Raw genomic sequence first — 7,500 nt, forward strand, 5'->3', positions numbered from 1 at the left:
TAGATTCAGGAAATTTCTCTTCCTCTGCGCGGAGATGCCATAATTTGTCGTCTCGAAAAGGAAAAAGAAAAACGAAAGAAAAGCCTCGCCAAAGAGAATCGTACTCGTCCTCATCTTACGTATCCTATTATCTCCGTGGAGTCTTCGATCTCTGGTACGAAAACGTATCGCTTAAGGACTCGCGTGCACGTTGATGTGACGGTCCAGCGGATAGTTCCGACAGAGTATGACACACACGAAGGAACGGAGTGGGTATTCCGATTCCTGGGGCTCTTCTCTCTCTCTCTTTTCTTTAACAATCTCGACGAACGGCAATCATCACGCGCCATCAAGGGATCTCTCTTCCCTCCTCTCTCGATATTAAACTCCCATATTTTATCCTTTCTCACAGTATCGCAGAAATATTAATTTCAGACGACGTTAGGGGCGCGGTATGTAATCGTGATCCAAAGACGGACGAATCGAAGCAGTGGCGGGTACGAAATAACGTTGAAAACGAGCACGAAGCGGTGAAACACGGGCGGTCATCCGTTACGTAAAACGGACGACTCACGACACCGAGAACACTCACGCAGGTCCGTGACATTTTTCATTGTTACATACCACACGCTAGCACATGCATTTCGATTCTGTAGTCTCGGTCACGACCGCGACGAACGCCAACGAACGTCCAACAATCGCTCGTACGTCGCGCATCTTCCTCCTTGTAACTTGTCCTTTCCTCGATTTTTGACACCCGACTCGGAAACGTTCGATTTTAAAGAACGACGGCGGGGATTACAAAAAGAGAGAAAAAAAGGATCAAATGTACGAAGAGTAACGATACGCAACGCAAGCAGTATTTGGGTTACGTGAACGACCCTCAGCCAGGCGTGGTCCAGGAATTGTATCCGTGGACCGCAATGTGCGTTCGAAATGTCGATGTTCATGTGTCCTGCAGTTCACACGTTGACGCGCAATTAGCTGCGTTCTTCATCGACCCACGAGCCAAGTGATCCACCGTTCAGGGTAATCGTATTTTTCTTTTTTATTTTTTATATTAAGGAAACGACGAGGATACCCCGATACTGAATCCTTTTTTTTTTTTAAACCGTCGCTCAACCTGGAGAGAACGACTCTTCTTCGAAGCATGGTCGCAGAGCCCATACGCTTAAAAAAATTCGATATTGAAAACTATAATTCGTTCAGGTATATATTGCATTCTCGATAAAATTCGATGGGATACGAATTTCGGTTGGCCTCGAGCGGTCTTACCTCCCAATTTCCGAAGCGAATATCCGCTAACGGTACGGGTGTCCGACTCACGACACGATGGCCTCTCTGTATAACCGAACATAATTCGATATTCCCCTCTGAACGAACAACGTTTCAACTTTTAAATAAGAAGCGATAAAATCGGGCTCACGTCGACGCGATGCATCTTGGTTTCGCCGTTCTTGGTTTCGTCGGTTTAAAGCTTACAACGACGACGACCATCACACCATCCACCCATGGGTAGGAAGCACGATTCGAGAATGATTATAGCGTATAAGAGAAAAGAGGTCGAACTGGTATCCATCGAAGAGAACGTCGCGAAACAAAGTTCGACGGCGGCTCGTCCATCCTTCGATTTCGTTTTACTATCGACGCGCTACTTGTCCTTACCGCTTTTTCGATTATCATTATCTCGACAGCTTCGTTCGATCCCAAAGTCTTGGTGTGCGGTCTCGTCCATCTCCCGTTTTATAACGGGAGCTCAGGCAACGAAAATAAAAAAGAGAAAGGAGGTACAGAAATGTGAATTTGGTACTTTTCTTGCACGTATCTATATACATACACATACGCAACGCACGCATATACGTTCATAAAGACGGCGGGTCTATTTAAAAAAGACCTCACGCAAGCGCCTTATTGTGTTGTCAAGCCATTTGTCATTTTATTTTTGTGTTTTCAATATATTTCAGTAGGGACGTAATGTTATTAAAGCGGCGGGTCATTTAAAAATTCGACCTCACGCAAGCGCTTTTTTTTTCTTTTTTATCATTTTGTATATACCATTATGCATATACATACGTGATACGTACACGTACGTGCAAACCGTACCTTTATAAATCTTTATTAAAAATATACATCATCGAGACGGCGGATCGCGTCCGTATATGCATCCGTAAACGCACACACGACGACGACGATCTCACGCAAGCGTCCCTTTGTATCTTTTTGCGTACCATAACGACATTCATCTCGTCGAGACGGCGGGTCCGTTTATTCGATAAATAGACCTTCACGCAAGCGTCTCTTCGAGCTTATTTATCGTTATTCCCTCTCTCTTCGTGTCGAATTTTCGTGTCTGGTAAGAAAAAAAATTCGAAAATGATCGAAATCAACGGATACAACGGACGGAAGGGATTTCTTTTTCTTTCCCTCCTCACGTAAGCCATCGTTCCGTGATTTCATTATTCGTTCGATGTACAAAGTACATTTTGGTATTTGGTAATGGAATCGAAATTCCATTTTATCCTTCTCCTTGTTTATCTCTCTTTTTTGTTACGCATTCTCTTTTTGTATGTTTCATTCGTTAATGATCCTTCCGCAGGTTCACCTACGGAAACCTTGTTACGACTTTTACTTCCTCTAAATGATCAAGTTTGGTCATCTTCCCGGTAACATCGGCAATGCCGAGACATTGGCCGCGCACCAGTCCGAAGACCTCACTAAATCATTCAATCGGTAGTAGCGACGGGCGGTGTGTACAAAGGGCAGGGACGTAATCAACGCGAGCTTATGACTCGCGCTTACTGGGAATTCCTCGTTCATGGGGAATAATTGCAAGCCCCAATCCCTAGCACGAAGGAGGTTCAGCGGGTTACCCGGGCCTTTCGGCCAGGGAAAACACGCTGATTCCTTCAGTGTAGCGCGCGTGCGGCCCAGAACATCTAAGGGCATCACAGACCTGTTATTGCTCAATCTCGTGCGGCTAGAAGCCGCCTGTTCCTCTAAGAAGATTTGTTTGTACGTTGGTAGTAAAACCCACCGACCGAAGCCGAGGGCCTTCGAGATACCATAAGTTACGTCTATTTAGCAGGCTAGAGTCTCGTTCGTTATCGGAATTAACCAGACAAATCGCTCCACCAACTAAGAACGGCCATGCACCACCACCCACCGAATCAAGAAAGAGCTATCAATCTGTCAATCCTTCCGGTGTCCGGGCCTGGTGAGGTTTCCCGTGTTGAGTCAAATTAAGCCGCAGGCTCCACTCCTGGTGGTGCCCTTCCGTCAATTCCTTTAAGTTTCAGCTTTGCAACCATACTTCCCCCGGAACCCAAAAGCTTTGGTTTCCCGGAAGCTGCCCGCCGAGTCATCGGAGGAACTTCGGCGGATCGCTGGCTGGCATCGTTTATGGTTAGAACTAGGGCGGTATCTGATCGCCTTCGAACCTCTAACTTTCGTTCTTGATTAATGAAAACATTTTTGGCAAATGCTTTCGCTTCTGTCCGTCTTGCGACGATCCAAGAATTTCACCTCTAACGTCGCAATACGAATGCCCCCATCTGTCCCTATTAATCATTACCTCGGGGTTCCGAAAACCAACAAAATAGAACCGAGGTCCTATTCCATTATTCCATGCACACAGTATTCAGGCAAAGGTAGCCTGCTTTAAGCACTCTAATTTTTTCAAAGTAAACGTATCGGCCCACCTCGACACTCAGTGAAGAGCACCGCGATGGGATATTAGTTGGACCGCCCACAAGGAGCTAAGCCCACCGATAGGACGTACCACATAATGCCAGTTAAACACCGCGAGCGGTGAACCGACACTGTGACACACAGATTCAACTACGAGCTTTTAACCGCAACAACTTTAATATACGCTATTGGAGCTGGAATTACCGCGGCTGCTGGCACCAGACTTGCCCTCCAATTGGTCCTCGTTAAAGGATTTAAAGTGTACTCATTCCGATTACGGGGCCTCGGATGAGTCCCGTATCGTTATTTTTCGTCACTACCTCCCCGTGCCGGGAGTGGGTAATTTGCGCGCCTGCTGCCTTCCTTGGATGTGGTAGCTGTTTCTCAGGCTCCCTCTCCGGAATCGAACCCTGATTCCCCGTTACCGGTTACAACCATGGTAGGCGCAGAACCTACCATCGACAGTTGATAAGGCAGACATTTGAAAGATGCGTCGCCGGTGCTAGATGACCATGCGATCAGCACAAAGTTATTCAGAGTCACCAAAACAAACGATGGACGAACGGACGAGCCGTCCGCCACCGATTGGTTTTGATCTAATAAAAGCATTCCTCCCATCTCTGAGAGGAATTCTGTTTGCATGTATTAGCTCTAGAATTACCACAGTTATCCAAGTAAATGTGTCCACGATCTAATGAACCATAACTGATTTAATGAGCCATTCGCGGTTTCACCTTAATTCGGCATGTACTGAGACATGCATGGCTTAATCTTTGAGACAAGCATATGACTACTGGCAGGATCAACCAGGGATCTTAGTTTATTATTAATATATTTTGCCAATTTTGACATATATATATTTTTCGTCGTCGGTGCCCCTCACCGATCGACTACAATAGGTCTTTATAAATATTCGAGCACGTATCAAGCATGCTAAACATTTGGTAACCTTTTGAAAAAATTTAATTTCATAAAGCGCGTAATATAAATTCACGCTGAGGCATATCCCAATGTAATATCAGCACTTCCACAATATGCCCCGTTCATTCACAATTTCAAGAATCATACTTCACAATATCATATATATAAAAATTATAATATAATATTGTGTTTTATTTAACAACGTGGTGTTACAATAACATCGCACGTCGTTTCTTTTCTCTCACTTTTACAAACTCAAAGCTCATCATACGAAACGTGTCGTATTGCAAGCCACCAAGAACTATTCGACACGCCCGTACGCCCTAGGGATTTATATATCCTTAGGTGTTAGAAAGGCCCGATCGCTCGAGGCTAAAAGTTGATGCTCAGTCGTACAAGTACACATGGCAAAAGCCATACATACAGGTCACCAGCGTCCCCTATAGGTCGCTTTGCCGCTCAAGAGCCATTCGGTCATAGACACCGACTCGCGGCTATGCAGTGTGGAGAAAGATCGGTAAGAACCGGACAGAAACAGTCGAGAAAGTATTTCCCGAGGAGCGGTGTACCGTATCTCGACCGAGATCGTAGAACGGACACGCGCCCGACGCTGCTCCGCCCGGCCGCACCGGACCGTCGCTTCTCTTACAGTAACCGAACGGCCGGCCACCATGTCGGCGCCGACCGGGCTAATGCACGGCCGCTTATGGTGCAAAACCGCTGTAGCGACAGACCGAGCGGAGGGTACGCTGGAACTTAGACTTCGATCGATGATCATTATCATTATACAAATTGGTAAAAAAAATTACAAATATATTAACAGGATGGTATAAATGAAAGGTCAATAATAGATTTTTTCAAAAAAATAATTTTTTTTTTTCTCGATAAGAAAAGTTACGAAAAATTAATTTTTAATAAAGGAACAAAAAAAATTAACAATATAAAAAATTGCAAAGGATAAATATAAATTGATTAATGAAAAAAAACATACCAGTTATAACGTTATTTTTCGAGAAATTAAGAAAAAATGCCCGAGTCATGTCGGTTCGGTGGCCCGACCGTACGCGCAAAGTCCCCGGTCATGTCGGTTCGCCCGTTCTATATATATCGCTCAGAGTAAAAAAAAATTATAAGTATATTAACATGACGGTATAAATGAAAGGTCAATATTATATTTTTTCAAAAAATTAAATTTTTTTTTCTCGATAAGAAAAGTTACGAAAAATCAATTTTTGATGAAAGAACAGAAAAAATTAACAATATAAAAAGTTGCGAAGGATAAATATAAATTGATTAATGAAGAAAAAACATACCAGTTATAAGGTTATTTTTCGAGAAATTAAGAGAAAAACACCCGAGTCACGTCGGTTCGACCATAGCTCGATCGTACGCGCAAAGTCCCCGGTCATGTCGGTTCGCCCGTCTTACGCGTATGGCGCAAAGCCCGGTCATGTCGGTTCGCCCGTCCTGCGCGTATAGCGCAAAGTCCCCGGTCATGTCGGTTCGCCCGTCCTACGCGTATGGCGCAAAGTCCCCGGTCATGTCGGTTCGCCCGTTCTATATATATATCGTTCAGAGTTCCCCGGTAAAAAAATTATAATTTATATTAACATGACGGTATAAATGAAAGGTCAATATTATATTTTTTCAAAAAATTAAATTTTTTTTTTCTCAATAAGAAAAGTTACGAAAAATCAATTTCTGATGAAAGAACAGAAAAAATTAACAATATAAAAAATTGCGAAGGATAAATATAAATTGATTAATGAAAAAAACATACCAGTTATAAGGTTATTTTTCGAGAAATTAAGAAAAAACACCCGAGTCACGTCGGTTCGACCATAGCTCGATCGTACGCGCAAAGTCCCCGGTCATGTCGGTTCGCCCGTCTTACGCGTATGGCGCAAAGTCCCCGGTCATGTCGGTTCGCCCGTTCTATATATATATCGTTCAGAGTTCCCCGGTAAAAAAAATTATAATTTATATTAACATGACGGTATAATATAAATGAAAGGTCAATATTATATTTTTTCAAAAAATTAAATTTTTTTTTTCTCGATAAGAAAAGTTACGAAAAATCAATTTTTGATGAAGGAACAGAAAAAATTAACAATATAAAAATTGCGAAGGATAAATATAAATTGATTAATGAAAAAAAAAACATACCAGTTATAAGGTTATTTTTCGAGAAATTAAGAGAAAAACACCCGAGTCACGTCGGTTCGACCATAGCTCGATCGTACGCGCAAAGTCCCCGGTCATGTCGGTTCGCCCGTCTTACGCGTATGGAGCAAAGTCCCCGGTCATGTCGGTTCGCCCGTTCTATATATATATCGTTCAGAGTTCCCCGGTAAAAAAAATTATAATTTATATTAACATGACGGTATAAATGAAAGGTCAATATTATATTTTTTCAAAAAATTAAATTTTTTTTTTCTCGATAAGAAAAGTTACGAAAAATCAATTTTTGATGAAGGAACAGAAAAAATTAACAATATAAAAAATTGCGAAGGATAAATATAAATTGATTAATGAAAAAAAACATACCAGTTATAAGGTTATTTTTCGAGAAATTAAGAAAAAACACCCGAGTCACGTCGGTTCGACCATAGCTCGATCGTACGCGCAAAGTCCCCGGTCATGTCGGTTCGCCCGTCTTACGCGTATAGCGCAAAGTCCCCGGTCATGTCGGTTCGCCCGTCCTGCGCGTATAGCGCAAAGTCCCCGGTCATGTCGGTTCGCCCGTCCTACGCGTATGGCGCAAAGTCCCCGGTCATGTCGGTTCGCCCGTTCTATATATATATCGTTCAGAGTTCCCCGGTAAAAAAATTATAATTTATATTAACATGACGGTATAAATGAAAGGTCAATATTATATTTTTCAAAATATTAAATTTTTTTTTTCTCAATAAG

At 42.8% G+C, this 7,500-nt stretch overlaps 2 non-coding genes across 2 annotated transcripts; both read right to left on the bottom strand.

Moving 5' to 3' along the window:
• Nucleotides 1-856: 856 nt before the first annotated feature.
• LOC133667747 (5.8S ribosomal RNA) lies at nt 857-1,011 on the bottom strand. Its single transcript, XR_009833350.1, has one exon. It is a non-coding gene; the product is annotated as a 5.8S ribosomal RNA (ribosomal RNA).
• A 1,547-nt stretch (nt 1,012-2,558) lies between these two features.
• Nucleotides 2,559-4,479, bottom strand: LOC133667770 (small subunit ribosomal RNA). The gene has a single exon (XR_009833373.1). It is a non-coding gene; the product is annotated as a small subunit ribosomal RNA (ribosomal RNA).
• Between the last annotated feature and the right edge of the window lie 3,021 nt (nt 4,480-7,500).

This window comes from Apis cerana, unplaced genomic scaffold (genome assembly GCF_029169275.1).
Source record: "Apis cerana isolate GH-2021 unplaced genomic scaffold, AcerK_1.0 scaffold3_AcerK, whole genome shotgun sequence".
Classification (NCBI taxonomy): domain Eukaryota; kingdom Metazoa; phylum Arthropoda; class Insecta; order Hymenoptera; family Apidae; genus Apis; species Apis cerana.